Source organism: Rhopalosiphum maidis, chromosome 4, assembly GCF_003676215.2.
Source record: "Rhopalosiphum maidis isolate BTI-1 chromosome 4, ASM367621v3, whole genome shotgun sequence".
Lineage (NCBI taxonomy): Eukaryota > Metazoa > Arthropoda > Insecta > Hemiptera > Aphididae > Rhopalosiphum > Rhopalosiphum maidis.
In genome coordinates, this window is record NC_040880.1 from 2,373,760 (window position 1) to 2,395,163 (window position 21,404).

General features: G+C 30.6%; 1 protein-coding gene across 4 annotated transcripts in view; it reads left to right on the forward strand.

The window, feature by feature from the left end:
* Nucleotides 1–21,404, forward strand: part of LOC113549843 (leucine-rich repeat-containing protein 24-like) — a 291,653-nt gene that overhangs the window by 162,915 nt on the left and 107,334 nt on the right. The gene's annotated exons all lie outside the window — the stretch shown is intronic.

Genomic DNA, 21,404 nt, shown 5'->3' on the forward strand with positions numbered 1-21,404 from the left:
TCACTATTGTTAAAGCAAAAATATGATGTATAGATTTTTAGATACGATACCTTACACATTTAATTATAAATATATTTAAATTCAAGTTAATATGTGTTTAAATAAAACCGTTTTTGTTTGTAAAATATAAAAATAATAATAATAATAATAAATAATAATAACGAATAAACTGAATTTTATTGAGGAGCGATCCTAAAGTCATTTTTTTTTCTATTATTTTTTTATAGAGATTAATTCACAGTCCTCTGTTCTCGTTTATTAGCTGCACCGCCTGTAAAAGATTCGTTAATTACGCTACCACTCGTCATCTGTAAATTATATATATGTATATTTTTTTTTATCAAAGCGCGTGTACAAGTGTGATCGATATAAAATTGTTTTAGTTACGTGTGTGACCTTATAGTAATATATACATTAGTTAACTGTTGTGTACACAAATACGACAATTATTATTGTTGGAGTGCACAAATGCAGCAACTGAAATGGTGCGCTGCAGTGAATAGACGATGAGTATCAAGCGGTTGAAATTGTGTGGTCGCCTATACACATTACAAGCACAAGAATAATTATAATATCGCAATATGCACACTCAAACGTCCCGTTAAACCTGACCTTTGGCTATGAATTACGCGCCTAGATATATATATATATATATATACAGGGTGGGGCAAATCAAACGGTGTAGTTTTGAAAGGTTGGTACTTCAAGTGTGATGGGTATAATGCGATTATGAAGATCTCATTTAGACTCTGGCAGACCATGTCATTACCACGGTTTGGTCAAGTGAACAACAGGACTTCGCTGTCCGTACGTTTTTTGAAAATGATCGTCTCTGAGGGGTGATGTGAGGTGGTCCGCGCGCTCGCCGGATTTGAGCATTCTGTGATTTTTACTGTGGGGCTACCTGAAGGAAAAAGTTTTTAAACATCGGCCTCACACCTTGGAAGACCTCAAAGAGCGGATTAGGAAGGAAATTGGCGCTATACCACTATACCAGTCAAAATATGTCAAAATGCCGCCGAAAACTTCAAAAATCACCTTCATCACCTAACCTGCAGGCGGCCGTCATCTATCTAATGTAATTTTAAAAACTTGATACATAAAACGACATGATATACTGAAGAAAATTAAATAAATATAATTTCCGAAAGTAGCATTGTTAGCCTTTCAAAAGTACACTGTCTGTTTCGCCCCATCCTGTATATATTACAAATTGAACGTATGACCTTGTTTTAGTGATAAATCATATAGTATAGTGCGCCCACGAACCGATCATACCGACTGACGTAGACGGTATGGTCCGTTGGTAATCAGATAGAATTGTGTGCAATGACGAGTGATTTGTCGTAGCGACATATGCAATACTACTATATAATAATAGGCACTAAAGTACCAAACAATATCGTCCCAAAGCGATGGCGGCGGACGGGTGTTTTGTTCGGTGATGAATAATGTTATTGTGATTAAACCAGTCATATAGGGTATATACATAGCTCTATTATATTCTGGCTATATTACGTCCAGATTATGTATAACGATTAACCGCACGACGTTTGATCTTAATACAATATCGTAATATATTATTAATTTCTTTAATTTATTAAAATTCTGTTTAAGACGATGTACTTACAACAGGTATAATGCAATTTTCGTTTGAAAATATATTACACACACACACACACACACAAACACTGTCGACTACAAAATATTGACATGTCATAAAATCCTATACAGCGCGAGGTTCGTGTGTTCTCTTTAACAGGTACAACTCAATGTCCTATCACGTGTACACAGTAAAATACAACGCACGCATTACCACAATAGTGGTTTTCGTGGAATCGAAACGAAACTTCGCTAGTAGTAATAATAATAATGCATCCACTACGTCGCGAAAGTCGACGTGTGTACCAGACATCGACCAACATTGATACAATTATGGACGGCGTACCTTTACTTTATTCGTTTGACATAAACTAACAAGTAAAGTATCATTTCCGGAAAGGTCCCTTATACTATAGAAAACGACGAAAATCGATATACTCGCACGTATAATAATATATTATATATATTATATCTCGTTCGCCCTCTCTGTATCGCAATAGAGGTGTTAAGAACTATATAATATACAGGAGCTTTCTAGGTTTTTTTTCCGCCAGTAATTTGTCCGTTGGCATTATTTATTTTTTTATGGGGTTTATTTTCCCTCCTCCCAAAACTTGTTTGAACTTTCGGTTTACTCCTCTACACCCCTCGGTGGTCGTAAATTCCGTTATTTATGTTTATTCTATCAACTTGCCGTTGTTTATTACCACCACGGAAAGTTTTTAAACTTCTCGTTCTCGATACGTGCTGGCAAAGAAAGTACCCTTTGGTAAACTATAAAACGTCATGGGAGACTTTTTCCTTCCCGTTTCCTTCAGAAAGAACAAAAAATAAAATAGAAATATTGATGCGCAACACCAGATATACCGGACGAAACAAGTATCGTTTCAGTTTCGATAACTTTAAACACAATCGAATAATTTCTTTGAAAACTCTTTGGAAACCCAAACTTAAAACATAACACACGCACACAAATACTTATATCACATTACAAGGTCTAGAGGTTATTTTTCTCTTTGAAATCTCTATACAGCAGTTTTCAGATATATTATTCTATGCTTGATGGGTTGTACTTTTTTTCTACACTATCCATTCTTTATTATTTTTTTTTTTTTTCATTCAGATGTATTGTTTTTTTATTTAACAATTCCAGAATAGATTTATTTAAAAATGAATGATTACACATCGACCCAAATTATTTGTATTTTGTCAAGGTAGTCGCTAAATTACAGTTATATATAATGCGTTATATATTATATTTTATATATATATATGTGTGTGTGTGTGTGTGTGTGTGTATTCTACAAAGAAAAAAAAAACATCTCAAATCTAACATTTTTTTACTTTAACATTTAATTTAAACTGTTTTATAGCATAGTATTCGTATTTGTCTTAATTGTTTCATAGTTGTATTCAAAAAACAAATAACACATTTTTTATTACACTTTGCGAGTCGGTTCAAATATATAGCTTCATAATATTAAAACAGAGTTTTAAATATAGGTTATTCTATCGTGTTTCTTCAAACACATTCCGCATTCATTTGATGTAAAATATTTAATACTTATTTACCACATATTGCACAACTTAAAAACTTATTTTAACAGGGAATAGGGAACAATAATTAAACATTTAAAATATTTACATAAATTAACTACAGATTATATATTTAAATTATTTTATTTAGCATTTATAGTCTTTGGTATTGTTATTAAAATAAATAAATTACAAAATTATAGAGATAAATTTACATTTTTACAGCATATAAAAAGATGATAAAAATACAAATTTTTTATTGAATAATAAATATTGAATAAAAGTAGTGATCATTTTTGTATTGAGACAATCTGAAAGTTAATCATTATAATAATTATTTGGTTGATGAGATGAGTTTCTAATAGGAATTGCACACATTTGGAGATGTTGTTTGGTTCTTAAACTGTTAGCTATATAAGCACATTGGCTGTAGGTATTAGATTTATAAGAAACACGTGAATTTCATTGTATTTTATAAATTATTATTACTGATGGTTATAACTTATAAATACACTTGCAAAATATATAATCGACGTATAACGCGTATAAATGTGTCCAACCAACGCAACTACTGTTCGTAAGTCGTTTCGCCAGTAAGTTCACTAAGCACTTGGAACATATTATTATTATGACAGAGCAGTTATTTGAACGTCGCATCAGTTGCGGGATGTCACGCCATAAACACCACACCGGAGCTAGGTCAAATATTTCTTCGGTATAATTGCGAGGAGCCGGGCGTATGCACACGCGTGTAGTTTCTATATGGTCTCGTTGTCTTACCCGTCCCGTGCCGGCGTAACCCGTGGTCCTGCAGCATTCACGAAATGTCAACAATAAGCAGAGTAAACATGCACGTGAAAGCCTCCGCCCCTCTCTTTCGACTATACACGCCAACAGCCGACATCAACGTCAAACCCAGAGAAGATAGGCGCTTTATATTCGCCCGTACCTTGTGTGTATTATTATACTGTTGTGTTGTTATTATAAACGTGTATATGTATAATATAAGCGTACGGTAATGACTGTAACCAGTGGTGACTACAGTAAATTGAAATCCTTCTTATACTCACTTATTTTTCATTAAATGTTTTGTCGAGATTCGAGAACGATCCGTCGTCGTTGTCGAACGTTTCAGAAATCGCGTGCACTATATTAAAAACATTTTTGTAGACCGATACGGTATTAAGGTTAGGCATTAAGTCTTAGTAATTATTATACGTCGGCAGACCGTGCGGAGTGTTATGTAGAGTCCTCTTTGGAACTACATGTTTTCACGTTTTTGAATTCCTTTAAAATAGAGTGGGATATCAATACTGAATTTTATCTTGTTGTCATTTTGAATATTAGTACGTCGTTCCCGGCCGACAACAATTTTATGTATAATATATTGTATACAGCTTTGTGTAATTTCATTGGAAGTTCCGCTTATATAATGACCGACATAACAGTCGTATACTCACATGTACAGTAATCGACGAGAGTCGCATGTGCAATATTATCGTTGAACCATTATAATATTATTATGTGCTCGGTCAAATATAAATTGAACGAAATTTGAACCCACGGAGAGTGTATTATCCTAAGATAAGTATAGCCTCGTTAAGGATATTCTTAAGTTTGTGGCGCGCGTAGTACGAATGCTAAGTCATTCAACGACAAAATAGTTTAACTACGGCTTAAAGCTTATATTGCGGGAATGGCTGGTTATTTTTGAAACCGATAAATATTTTTTTTGAACGCTTTTTATTCAACCCTTCCTTTATAATTACAATAGCGATTTCCGTGTTTTTATGTCATAACATTTTTCTAGAAACATAGGTACATGATATTTCAATTACAAACAGTGCCAATCAAACGCACACACAGCTTTAGTGGTCAGAACCATAAAGAGCAAAATATAAAAACACAATGAAAAATTTAATATTATACAATATTATGTATTTACCTATATGATTTTAACACGAAGCCTCTCTCATCAATAAATTCTATGATTAATATCGACATTTCACTACAGTCAATGACGAATGTCTAAAAAATATCCGATTTTTATTAGACCCACCGCGGAATTAATATTACGTTATTTGATTTTAAACTGTTAAACGGTTAAATATTTCAAATAAAATCAAAACTACAATCAACCGGCGCATAATTCGAATCATATTAAAAACTAAATGCAGCAAATCGTAATAATTGAACTTTGTCTGAGAGCACACAGACATCGCTTTCCCAGTACCTACTCGTTTTACTACAAATTTATTATTACACTCAAGCTTATACGTTTTAATTTTAATCTGTCGCCTATGCGTTTTAAATACGACACTGAAGCACTTAAATGTTGTCACAACAACAATTTATCTTATTGTTATTAGTGTTGCATTCGCAAAGTCAATTATATATCTGTAAGTCGATACGTAATTTTAGGGTTTTAAAAATAACATTTTTTTTTTTACTTACGAATACAAAACTATTTAACATTCGTATGTGCTTCTCTACCTTAAGAGAGTAAATTAAAAAATTATGAAGCTTTTGGGGGTCATTAAAATCGAATATACGTGTTTATCCACAGAAATTTAACAAAAAATCGAAAAATGTAATAAAAATTATGAAAAATCCCATTTAATCATTAATAAAAATAATTAAAAAAAAATGAATTTAACATAATACCATACGCCATGGTGCCTTTTTATGTTCAAGAGACGGTGTCTAATAGTACAAGTTTAAATAATATAATTATATTTTCACCCGCCCGTCTCATTTTGCTACGGATTGGAGTTATTTAAGCGACCGTACACGTTCGGTTAAAAGTCACAATATTATTATGCACGATTTCCGCGAATACGAAACTACGAACGGGTCAGTGTTGTTAACGGTGCAGGCCCGTGCCCCTTGTAACCACGTTGGGCTTACGGGTCGTGTATAATATACCCTTTTCAGATTATAAATAAATATACATATAGTTTTTTTTTTTTTTGTTTTACGCCTGTCCGGGTTCCAAACGACGGCAGTGGTACGTGAGAAGATTGCTAGCAAATATATTTATATATACGGGTATACACACAGCGCCGTCAAACTGACGCATTACGCATTTTTTATTCGGCCAACTATTGTGACTATGACAAAATGAAAAAAAAAAACCCATACCTAGGTCCAAAGCACTTATCACATACCGTACAATTTAGCAAACAAATCTAATTAAAAGAAGAAGAAATGTTTATTTATTAAATTGCAAGAGATTGAATGGCGTACCTACATAATAGTATTATCGTCGTGCATCATAGAATTACTTAAAATGTAATTGCAATCCATCTAATTACTATGCTTCAAAGCGAAAAAAAAAGAATACACAACTAAAGTGGTCTGCGTACCCTTTCCGTATAGTAATAATAATAATAATAATAATAATCAAACGATAATATTGGTTTTCTGAAATTGGCTGTAGGTGGTCGTGATCTTTTTCCGATGGTATAACTGCGGTCAATCGTTAAATATAATAACCGCAGGACATTGTAAGCGAAAAAAAATTGTTCAATTTGCGTATTCTATTGCCATATAAATTTCAAATGTCTTTTCTATTAACTCCGTGTATAAAATGCTAATTATTATCAAGTATTCGTGTTACATTTATACCAAAATTATAAATAGTAAATTCTTTATAATCGTATTATATTATATTATATTATAATACCTATACAACGCGTAATAATATTTTCATAATTATATTGCATTTGTACCTCCTATTGTATGTCAAAAATATGATTGAAATCCTTCGCAATTATTCCATGATTATATCACCATAGCAGAGTTACTCGTTTTTTAATTTTTAGATATTAAATGAAAGTATTATTCTGTTCAGATACTTACTTTAACAGATTTTAATAACTTTTAACTATATTAAAACCATATAAAATATTAATTTAATTTCGTATGAGTATAGTTTACTAGTTTTTAATTTCATTTTTTCTCGTCGTTTTCTAAAATTAATTAAATTGTTAACAGGATCTGTTAAAAAGGTTTCTTTTTTATTCTCTTTATTCGTTGTAAAGTTTATGAGTTACCTACTCAAAACAATCCAAATCATGATACTTTTAGCAATTCAAGCTAATGCTAAAATAATATTAAAGAGAACTCTACATAAATTCTGAATATGATGCCAAAACAATTTGCCAAATAAAACCTTATATACGAATACTTGGATGAACATTCATAGAAGCTTTCGTATTGCTGCCTTTGAAAAGTCAATTATTAACATTCTCGTATTAAGGTCAGATTTAATTGGATTGAATTCTCAAAACATTCATCAATCGATTTTTTAGGCAATATTATATTGTTATGTAGCCTAACGAAATAATTATTACACTTCTTTTATAAATAGAGTTTTAAAGTGTCATGGAATATATTTTATTTATTTTTTTAAATATTTCATTAATGTGAAAATGAAAATTATTGTTTTAATAATCTAGGTTATATTTATAACAAGAACATATTTTTAAAAATATGTTTATTATATGAAATAATGATAAATTTTCAACATTGTAAGTATAAGTACTTATTAGAATGAGTAACTAGCCTAGTTGATTTATAAATCTATTGGAATTAAACTATACATCATAACTACTTACATATCAAATTAAGATCATAGTTTCTTTTAATATATTTTTTTAAGATTATTTTAAGTTATAGTGTTATTTTCATAAAATTATTATTTAGTTGTATAATATTGATTATTATTTATTATTAATATGGGGATAGTTAAACTAACCTAATAAAGGGAAAATATGTAAATAATTGAGATCAATACATATTTTATATTATATAAAAAGCATAATACGAATACCTAATAGAGAGTAGATATGCAATTTATTGATAAAGTTATAAGTTATAACCATTAACATTGATATTCCTAAACTATGGGTAAAATCGTTGATAAATTCCATTATACATATTTGCCATGTGTATAGCCACTAGATAATTAAAACTAATCATCTACAACATGACATATTATATAAAAAATATATATGTAATTTATTTGACATTTTTCAAATTCAAAACTTTTATGATTATTATTAATTTAATCTCTTTCTAACATACGTAATGAATAATTAATATTATTACAATATATTGGCAACTAACTAAATATTAAAATTGAGAAATTCTCATATAAGAAAAGGTATCGAAATCCTTCTGCTGAGTTGAGTTTTATATTAAATTTCAAGAATTGTATATTATTCCGGTACAATTTCTTATTATTCATGAACCAAGAGGTTTTTGAAAGCTATTCTTACCTTTAAGTAATTACTAAAATAAAATATAGGTAGTATTGAGATAAGTAAAGCAGAGTTATAAGAACATGAACACGGTGTGCATTAGAGAAACCACCATTATATAACTATGGAATATATAGTTGTTATTATAAACTGTTCAACGTCAAAAAGAACAAAAGTAATTTTTCCTCGGGTGAGCTTTCATTAAAACCATGATACAGCTAAAATTGTGCGCTTTTTTCATTCAAAATGTATAAAGGCTAATGTCATCCGACCATAATTATTATCCGTAAATTCGTTTAATACCATTGCGATTATTTATAAATTACTAGTATATTTTCGTGCTGCAATCAATCGATTTGATATAACGTTCTAACAATACAATACAATCAAATTCAATCGGTGATTTAACCTATATAATATTTTTCATATATTTCTATGATAAAACAGTTTATTTTAAATAGCTGTTAAATTAGTGATAATACTTTATTGATTATTATTAGTATATATTATATTATACATTTTTCGTTTTAATTTTGTCATTCTAGTTAATACTTGAATAATGTTTACGGATTAAGAAGCGTTTATATTCCTATATTGTTTTTGCATACCTATACATTATAGTGGTAAACTAATGAGTTGACCATTTGGTGTCATTCAATTAGCAATATTATATATTTGTGTAATAGACTATAACCTTTAAATAGTTAATATCTGATCATAAAACCGTTTACCAGCCAATCCATCGAAGCCTCATCGTGACAATTCTTATTACAGTAATTAAAAAAATTCATCTGAGAAAATGTTTACCATCATGCACAGTTCGACTATATTAAATTTGAACATTAAACATTCATAATATTAAACCTATCACCTGTTTACTCTGTAACGGTTCGCTGAGCGATTTCGGTTCACGGTTGGATCTCGAAAAAAGGGTTTCTACTGTAAAGTGACACGGATCTCATCTCGTTCGTTCTCCGAATCAGTGTATAAATAAACACGAAAAAAAGCCACCGCCGCATTCACGGTTATGAGTATGACATAAAAAAAAGTAATATGTATTATAAATGAGAACTCGGACAGATTCTGATGGACGACATCGGTTTTTATTTTAGAGCTCGATACCGTTATATCAAATCAATTTCACGAAAAAAAAAACTAATAATCATTTCAACGATTTCGTTTGAAAGTGATATTGCTATTACGATAAATCTCAAATAACGAAATGATAATAATTTCTAAGCGTTTATTATTTTTGTGCGAGGCAATATGGTTCCGGATGAACATCAATATGCTCGATATTGCGATAGTTCTGGCAATTTTTCTAATCCCGTTAATAAACGGTTCGCGTGATGTTATGTTTCTACTCGGCACGGGGACGATATATATACGGTTACGATGTATTTAATAACACGCAACCAATCCCCGTACACCGTGAACGCATATATACACGAGCCCGCTCGAAAATAATTTTTGAACAAATATTTTCCAAACGAATTTAACGTACGAAAATAATATTATGTCGTACCTATTACGTGAATACGTTCCTTTCGACGACGTTATTAAATTACTTACAATTTTCTGCCGACAAAATGAACGACGCGCGTACACTATAATTGTATTATACTGACTTTTAATTTAACTGGAATTCGTATATAATATAGACACGGTTGCCACCGAAATCTAATATAAAATTTCTGTATTACTGACAACGACGTAGGGTACCTCTGTGTTTTTGCGTGCGTATATTCTATAGGCGTGCTGTGGTACAACAGTCGTCTCGAATCGACGCGCGTCCGGTCACGTCGTCGTCGGTTTCAGTTAGTGTTATTTTTTTGAACATGACCCCTCGATAACTTAATATATATTTTAGCGCCAATCTAATATTGTACACCTGTTATACTTAACATGTGAGAATGTGACATTAACGCCAAAGATGCAAAAATGACATAAAATTTGCGCCAAAATTAATATTTTATGTAAATAGTTATTTAAAAAATGTTATCTTATAAAAAACTAGCTGCCTGAACTTACTACGGAAGAAATTATTTTTTTATAATTTAATTTAAAAACATATGGCTATTTTTTGGTTGTACAAATAATATAATATAATTATATATTGCAGTTATTGTTATTGCTAATTTCTGAAAATTAAATATCCTACATTTTGAATTCAACCACTGGTAGATGAGTGGTAAATAATATTTTTTTTATTATTATAGAGATAAGGTGGAAAAAATTGTAATAATAAATTATTTGTTCAATGAATAATATATATTTCGAATGGAAAAGTGCAAGTATAATCAAATAAATAATTATTAATAATAATAACAATAAATAAACAAACAAATATATATATATATAATAATTGCTATTATGAGAGGAAGCGATAAGGTCTAATATGTACAAGAATATAAGGATAATAAAGCGTCTGCGAATTTATACAATAATGTCAATTATAAATATAAATTTTATTATATAAAATAATAAAAAAAATTTCAATAATAATTACACAAATGCTTACGAAGTAGGTACTAACAATATGTTATAACACAAAACTGCTCAGTGCTCACACACTGTCTATGTAACAATCTCACGTAAACAGATATTCAGATAATACATTTATCGAACGCTTGGAATTTTTAAACGATATAGTTTTAAATTTAATATCTTTGTATGTACCTAGGATTTTGGCGCTTTAGTACGTCACGACTTTATTTTTTCGTATCTCATTTTGGCGCTTATGTCTTCCACCGGCCTAACCTTCGGAGTCGAGTTTTCTGCGCTTATCAAAAACAATATTATGTAACGGGATAACAACCCAAATGGTCCTGTTCAGGACCACTGGCAAACAATTGGTATAAGGTTCAATTACAAATAAAGTCTCAACAGTATGTCGAGGGAAAATCACACTGAACTAATAACAACCATCAGGTATCGATGCGATGATGACTCGTCATTCTGAAAACCCCCGACCAATCAGCAGCAACAATAACAAAGTCCCCAACGGGTATATATACCGGGACATTTCTAAGACCCAGTCAGTCTTTCATTTCATCTTCAACCGTCAACAAGTGCCAATTTTCAAGAACCTCAACCACGAGTGACCGGATATTAGAAGACCAACACCAAGCATCGTCGATGCTGCCCGCTGCCGCATAACCCGAACGAGTACGAAGACTCAGTTTACATCGACGAACATTACGACGCGAACTGCATAACATCGATACAGCGAGACAACAACCGACGTCAGCCAATAGCCATCAGTACGATCTGCGATCACCTACGACTACGAGTACATGACTTAAATCTGTACTAGTGATTGGCATAATCGAAAGGTTAGTAATCGAGATATCACTTGATTAAAATAATCGAAATATTGAAAACTATCTAGTGATAGAAATAAATATAAATATATTTACGTCTCGTTTCATGGACATATTTTGAAATAATTTTTATTCGATTTCAATGAATATATACATTTCATTTTTTATTCTAACTTTAACTTAGCAAATTATTATACATAATAAGAAATATTGAAATTATTTTATACATATAAATAATAATATTCATTAATACATTTTAAAAAGTCAATTACTAATAACTATTATCCATTAAATTGTATACGTCGTTGGGAGTTTTGGATAGGATTCTAAAAAAAAATGTTTCAAATAAGGTACCTCGAGTGAAGTGAACCTGAGTTACTATAATTCAAATAAAAATCACTCGGTTACATAATCGATAATTATTTTAATAATCGAGTTACTCGATTATGCCCATCACTAAATTCATTTCACTGATACTCTACAGCACACATCGGGTATGGTAGTCAACCACCTCGACACCCAGGAACATCGGAATCAACGGACGCGACGAAATCAGACCGCCCGCAATATCAGAAGATCAACTGGACCAGACACCGCCGACCTCATTCTCCCCCCCCTACGGTCACTTGCTTAAGTACCGTCGTACCGAGCTCCTTTCCACGGAGTTGTGCCGTTTATTTGAGCTACGCGCTATCGGTGAGGGACTTCGTCCCTGAATGTACCTCAAACATCATCATACCTTCATTATATACTAGAACCGGACGTATAACATCGTCGGCCCACCTGCTTGAGCCTGACATCTCACTCGCCCCACAACTGTAAAAATATATTATATTATTTTTACATAAAATATATAACAAGACGTGATATCTACGACTTCGTAGTAATCATTTCTAATGAGACGGCCGGTCAACAAATACCGCACGGTAACAAATATTATGATAATAATAATAACAATAATTATTATATTCTCAAAACCGTCACATGTATCACGTCCTACATCCACACACGACAACGGAATACGGGAGTGTAGGTACCGTACGATACCATAAAGGTATTATAGATATTCTATATTATGCGTTGTAGGTACAATGTATGATTAGTGGCGTTGAAATATTACATTATATTACACACACATATGTATATATGTATACGGCTTGCGAATGATAATACGCGGTGTCGTATTATTAGTATAATAAGTAATGCAATATTCGCGTGTTTTTAGGCGTACAAAATGTATTATACGATATTATTGTTATAATATTCTTATTATCTATCACAATAATATTATAATAATATTATTGGATATACGTTCGCGCCGAGTTCGACTGGGTGACGGTCGTATTTCATATACGTCTCATCTCGTCTGTCCATAATACACATGCAAACGAGAAACAAAAAATAACAATTTACCAGCAGAAAGCGTTGAAAAACAGGATACTCTTGATAATTTCAGGGTCGCACACCTAATCCTAAAAACGCTACGTGCACTGTAAATACACGTATGTGCGCGACTCCATCATGTATCCAACGATGTACACACATCGACTCAGGTTCAAATATTTTATTATTATTATAATAATTTTTTTTTTATCTCATAAAATACATACGTTTTTCGTTTTAGTATGGTAGACGACGTGGTGTTTAAATTTAATAATACAACACGCGTGCACATGCATATTTATTTTAACGCCCACCGCCGCTCCGCGCGATATATTTTATAGACGCCAACAAAGTAAATTTATATATGTGTGTGTGTGTATGAATATATAACCTATATATATATACAATGGTTTGTTTGTGATAAAGAATTTTTAGACGAGTAAAGAAGAAAAACGTACGGTATATCTATATAATCTATAGTGGCAAAAATTAAAACGTAATTTATAAAAAAAACAACTCGCTGACGTGTTGAATAATTATTGCAACATCGATATGTCGTTGTCAATGAAAAAGGTCATTAAATTTTATTACGATAAGCGTTTTGAAACGATTAATAGTATAATATATTTTAATAACTATTCTGCTTAATGATTTTATGCACACAACTGCGCACTTTACTCAATAAAATATTGATAAATTTTGAAACAATAAATTATTAAATTTAAATAACGCCGGCTAACCATGGTGTCCTGCTATAATATAGGCATTGGGCATAGATCATATATGTCAGCAATATGTATATTATATATAATCCGGTTTGATTTATTTCGTATGGCAAAACTTAATATTCATAATATTTATTGAAACATTGGATTGTATATAATATGATGGGTTCGCTCCGTCCACTCAGCGACCACAACGTCGGACTGGACGTGCTTCCTTTCACCAAGGCAGTCTGAGTGCACCGCTCTAGACTTTACGGTATGTCAAGTCTCCGTCACAATAAGTCTGCAAGGATCTCATTTCCTCTCTAAGCTTCTTCTTGGAGTCTACGGGTCTCCTAAATAGATTTGTAGAGGATCTTGATAAACTTCTATAGCTCATGTAAAACTTTGACTTTATCACCCAACTTAATTGGAAAGTTCTCCGATGGAGTAATCCGGTAAGGTTACGAAAGTAAAGGTCACTCGAAATGTGTATGACGATATTATAATCTCTAGTGTTTCCAGTGTAAGGTCAGAAGTAGGGTGTGCTCAGTAGTAACCGTCAGGACTATGGTACTTATTACCACGTTGACCATTCGATAAAGTATGGTTTAAATATTGTCTATCAAAAGCAATTTTTACGAATTATAGTTTATTTTTAGGTCATTATAGTATCGTAGCACAGCAGTGTTGTTCAATAGTTAAGAAGATGACGAGTTTTCACCTTTCTTCACCGTGAAAAATAAATTGAGTTTATTGTAATAAACTGATGTGGTCTCTATTTAATTGATTTTTTCCTTTTACCTACGCAAAGTTATTTTCGAATAACACTCTCATCATCTCCACAATACAAAGGTGGTTGAATTGCAGAACTCGTCGTTTGAAATCCATTCGTGTCATCTAGAACGGTTCTCGCTGTATTATAGTTTCCGATTTAATTGGAAATTGATGAGAAATAACGGTTCGTTTGAAGACGATTATGTGCGACGCGATATATACATGTATAATATAATTTATATATATATAGCAGTCGCGCGTAATCGCGTACCTGAAAAAATCAATTCATTGAACCTCTGGATTTTTTACTGATATTGCACGGCTTACACGGCGTTGAATGTAAACACTAAAGAATTTCGCAACGTAGTCGACTGCGCGGGATCAGTTCGAATTTGTTGAATTTAATATTGTTGAGCGCATAATAATATATACTGTACAGTATACGTATTATAGAAGCTGCAGGTATGACTACGCGACAAGAAATGTGGGATTGCAGGAAACAAATCTGTTTTTTTTATCTTCTCCGTAATATAACTTTAGAAATGTTTAATCATATTATAAAGGTGAAGGAAAAAGAAAAACATTTAATACAGTTTGAGTACAACACAGAACATCGTGGTTTTTATTTTTATTTTTTACAAACACGTCACGTAACTGTAAATTCAATTTATATAATTAACCGTTGAAAACCAAGTCGTACATTTATTTTGTTTTTTTTTTCATTATTTTCATTATGATGGTAAAGGTGAGTTAATTCGAAATTATTTATTATTATATAGTTTACAGCGCTTTTGCGACTATTTTTCACGTTAAGAATACTACTACTGTATACACATATATACGTAAAATATTATTTTATACAGGGTGATTCGCAAATTTGAAGTCTTAAATATACTCAAACATCATAATTTTGCATATTATATTTTTTATGCTGTTTAAAGAGTGTACTGTTGCTATCCAAGCTTTTTTTTTTCAAAGGATAGTCATATTATTTGTTACTGTGAATATTGTTAAGCCGCTATTTATTTCGAAAATTTTGGTGCGTCTAAATTGAAATTCTAGCGAATACCTAGTTTTTGAGTTCATCAATACTTGAGATAATAACTTTTAATAATGTTTTATAAAATCGTATATTATTTTACAACTATGGTATTTAATGATATACCTTGTTATAACTTTTGAGTATTATAATACTAATTGTATACGAACAAATTAACTTATATTAAATGCATATACTAACAATGTATACATTTATTTGGACTTGCTCATGTTAAAGATCAAAAGAATTATCTGCACCAATTTACATCGGCCTAGACGATGATTATCACATCATTAATCTAGGTAGTCATCCCTGTGAATAAATATATTTTACTTATATGTCTTACACTGTATGGTAATATCGTACTTACACATGTTTTATATGTTAATGGTATAAACTTATAACTAATGGGCTATTTTACTTTTTATTATTTTAACTCATAAAATAATTTAATGCTTCATTGCTTCATTTTTATTTTTTAAAGATATAATACCATGATATGGTATAATAACCTAATCTGTGCTATCAATTCTGGTGATACAACAGTGTTAACGAAGAATATCAGAAACAAAACATTGTGGTTCAGATGTTAATTAAGTTTGTCGTGGAAATTGTTATATTTAGTAAACGTTTTTGATTGTTGAAACATCTTGAAACTGTGTTTTGCTTGATACGTATTGAATCTCAAAAGTCAAAGCACTGATGTAATAAGGTGAAATTGATTGGGAAGTGGTGCGAATTTTGAATTGTTTAATTTGACTCCGAAACGCATACACCGATACCCAAACGTACGGGTTTTAACGATTTGCACATAATGGTTCACTCATATTCGGCGTATATAGAGTTTGATTTAAGAATAAAGCTTGAGGTGAACGCAATCGTTTGTTCAAGATTTTACGTTTATATCTATTTAATGTGGAATATGAGCTCAGAGTTAATATTTTACTCAAAACGATTTCTAACAGTGTTTAACTTTCCACGGTTCTGGTATCAGATATCCTTGACGATACGGTTGGTGGATATGTGTCATTTTGCGTAGAGTAAACTTTTAAAGCTATATGTATTTATATATACATAACTTACGAAACCCAATAGACAAATCTTTATCAAACGTTTATGAAAATTTATGAGAATGGAAAATGAATTAAGACACATAAATCACGACGATCCAATATCATATTATTATGATCGCCATTTACGGCGTAAGTCTTTAACTGAAATTCGTTATCCCTCCACGTGCGTGAAACGTTGAAAACCGTAAATATTAATTTTCCAAACGCAATTACCGAGGTCGATGGAAGACAAACGCGGGAAAAGACGACACACGGGTATATACATATATTATACACACATACACTATAATAATGTACAGTGACGACGGGGAACCGCGTCGGCAAACTTAATTTCGTAAATTTAAAAAAGTATAAAGCGCCAACGGTGTATTACGTATAGCGGCGCGGAGAGGGGCACGGCAACTGAATTCGTACACGCTCGCGAACGACGACAACAATGTCCATTGGCAACACAATCACGTAAAAAAACACCACATAAAAACGCGACCGAGTTTCGTACAGACGCATCCCTCGGCTCTTTAACTCGATACCGATGCGTGCACCGGTGCTATCGTCGAGTGTAACGCAATTATATTATAAAACACTTATATATATATATATTATCGTTCCGGTATTCCGTAGCGTCACTCGTTTATACTTAAAATAGTATTTATATGTATATCTCGACTCGTGCATAGTGTTGTGAGACGGACGAGGGCGATGTGGTGTTCTTTACCTACACACATACATATGATGCAAAATATATAATAATACGCCGAGTTCAGTGTAAATATAAATATTTATTCTTCTCCGACTTTATTAGGCCACCAGCGTACGACGAACTGTATAATATCATTTTACATGACATATATACATATATGATACATACTGCAAACAAGATGTTCAATCCTATACTATTATAATGAGCACTATATCCGTTTTTAATATTTCCGTGTTCAAATCGTTCGGCGCCGTTAGTCGATTTCCTATAATATTATCAAACTGAGCGGTTTTTTTTCCAATATCTTTTAAATATATATTATATATATAATTATATAAGCACCTGATATGTTTTATATACAGTTAATGATCACGTAAACTAATACGGAATAAACGGTTTAACAATGAATTATGATACTTGCGTACCAATTGGATCAATATGAACAATAAGAATTTCTTCGACTGGATTTTTAAAATTATATATATATTACAATTATTATTATTATTATATTTCAAACAATCGTTTCAGATATTATTTCAAACTTCACATTTTTTATTATTAATTTTGCTGTGATAATACAAATTGGATAGAAACTAAAGTATTTCAGACGCAATTTTTTTTCTTTTCTTTTTTAATTTGTTTAATGAACAGAAAATTACATTTCTTAACTTGTTTTTTTATTTTCAACAAAAACACATTAAAACCATTAAAAAAAGTAAATAATAAGTTTTATAATGAATTCTTTATTAAAATTAATCATAAAAAGTTATATAGTTTTGGTTTAATTGGGATTCAAAAAATAAGTAAATGTAAATAGCAAGTCTCGAGAGCTTTATCAGTTTGAACCACGGAATTTATTCAATAGAAATTCATAAATTTATTTCTATTATCAAACACATTTGTTGAATTGTTTTATTGCACTGGAAATAATATCAAAAAAAAAGAACTAAACGGTAATAAAGAAAACAATATTTATGAATAATATACACAAAATTCACTACCGAATAAAACGCAATATTTCAACATAATAGTTATATAAAAAATAAAAATAAAAAAATATGATATGATATATTATTTCATATTGTGTGTATATTTTATTATATAATACATTATACACAATTTCAATAAATAATAATAATAAATAAATAATAATATATATTGTGAATGTGCACAGAATAATAGATTGTTTAGATAATATGACTTCAAAACTTCATATTCATTGGAAATTGTATTTTTAAATAAATATCAGACCGTGTGGTAATAACACGAAAGTGTCCCAAATAAATATTTTCTTTTATTAATTAATTTTGCCGGATTACAATGACATGTTTTATAAATTATTGATAATTTTAACTATAAAACATAAGTTTATTACCAATTTTTGCTTAAGATAAACACTGATATTATTATATTATTCTTAAACACTGGTTTGTATGTATATATATATACAAACCAGAGTTTGACCGTTTAAATCTTTCACCCCTTATTTTTTTTCATTACATCAAAACTTAAAAATAACTTTTTGCTTAATATAGTGGTTGTTAATTTTTTTAAATGTCGTTTTTAAATCATTTTTATCGGCTGTAATCCGACCGATTAAGTAAGATGCATCTTTATAACAACACGATTGAGTAAGACATGTTAATAATGTTTTATATTTTTAGTATATTTTAAAATGCACATAACACATTTTAAAATTAATATATCAAATAAGTCTGCAAAGAACCCTATATAAATAACATTCTAACATTTATATTTTATTATATGTAAATTTGCTTTTATATTAAAAATAATAAAGGAATAAAATTAATTTTGTTAATAAAAAAAAAAAAAAACAAATTGCAAAATTACAATGTTATGCGTTAGTAAGGCGGACCATACTTCGAGTATGACATTCTCCAAATATTGTTATTTTATAAATATTTAATCAGTACATTTTTTTTTCGAAAAATAAAAACAAGTTTAGAATTTAAAAATATATTTTGTACAAAACAAATAAAATGAATTAGACTACGTTTTCGGCATAATGTGGTAAGGTACCCTTAACCACAAAATAGGTCATGAAAATGATAAAATGATGGGACAAACATTAAGGATATTAGAAATTCTTCTATGATAAAATTGTTATTAATGAATGAACTTATTAAAATAAAATGTTTTATATAACATTTATATTTTGGTTATATTACAATAGGTATATATACTCGTAAATATTATATTTTATTATATACCCGCCCTCCATTGTAAATATTTGTGTACACCTCAGGGGTGGTTAAACGAGTGTGATGAGTGAAATATATTATCCTTCTATAATCTTTTTTCAATATTTTTAATAATATATCATACAACTATTATCTCTAATTTTATAAATAAAATAATGGTGAATATTAATAATAGAAATATATTTTTTTATATCCTAATAAAATATGAATAATATCTGTCCACAATTGTTGATAACAAAATAATTTTTCTCCGATTATATATAAATAATAAAGGTAGATATGTACAGTTTAATAATTGCTCTAATTAATATGCATTAAACTATGCAAAATTATTAAATTGCCAATTGAAATACACAAAATGTTATTATAAAAAATAAATTATAATTTAACGTTTTAGGTTTTTTTCTGATTTTATTAGTTAAATCAAAAATATATTTTAAATTAAATTTTTTTTATTATTATCATGTCGTTTTAATGTTATCACAATAGTTGTTCACTGTGAGGTCTTGAAAATATTTTAAGTAAAGTTTTAGATAATCTGAGGGGAAAAAATGATTTACTAATTCGGGTAAAATTTTTATACATATAAATTAACTTTTGAGTTTACGTTTTTCAATGATAAATTGAATAAAAATTCTTAAATTTTATTTTTATGATCAGATGTTAAAAATCAATGACATCCCTCCCCGTGACAAATTAATTTGACCTTCATCGGTATACCTATGTCATTGTTTTTTTTAGTTGGCCTTTTGTACGAACATAATATACTGCAGCGGTTGGCCGGGCTAATGATAAAACAGTTTTATTAAGAAAATATTTAGTTTAGTTTGTAAACATGGCACACGGTACATTTTATCTCTAATTATTGTTTTCTTCTATAATAGAACAAACATCGTTCAACAACGCCCATCTACGTATATTATTATTATTATTTATTATACACTATGCCGTATACGCATGCGTGTATCTCGCCCAGTTTTTAAGTCGTGCGCTGCAGACAGAAAATAGCTACCATATAAAGGAGAGATTATGTATAATTATGTAAACGATTTTCTAAAAATGTGCACTCGCTCGGTCGTATGCGCTTGTTGTAAAACTAAATTTGCCGCCGCCTTTGACAACGGTAATATTAATCTGCGGTTTGCCACATTTCTTTTTGTTCTGCTAACGTCAGTCCTAACCGAATGTTTTAATTAATTAAATTAAAATCCTTTTAATCTTTTACGTCGTTGCGTCGAGTGTACGGACGCCACCGCGGCACGCCGCTGTGTTTATTAAGTACGTTTGCGGATTACAGATAAACACGCGTGCGCGTTCATTACGACACTGGTCCAGATATATTATAATATAATCAACGATTATCGCTTGGACGATAGCCTTACAACGTGTGCTGTGCAAAGACGTGTGCCGCAAACAGCCCGTACAGATTTCGATCGATTAGCAGTGATGGCCCCAAGTCTGAGGTGACTTTGAAACTTTGGGTCTCCCTAAATGCTACTAATAAAATTATTAGGATGAGAAATATATTCAATAATAAATAAATAATAATAAAATTATACTAATTTATATCTGATTAGAAAAATGCGTGTTTTTTTATAATCATTATTACAGCAAGCCTCATAATTTATCAACAGTTTTTTCGACGGCTTTTTGAGGTTTTAAGATAATGAAGCCGGCGGCCAGTTCAATGAGACTGCTGATCGACCGTTTCAGCCATAACACCTTTTATGTCATGGTGGATGTTGCGGAGAGGGTCGGGGTGTATTAGCCACCGATTATAG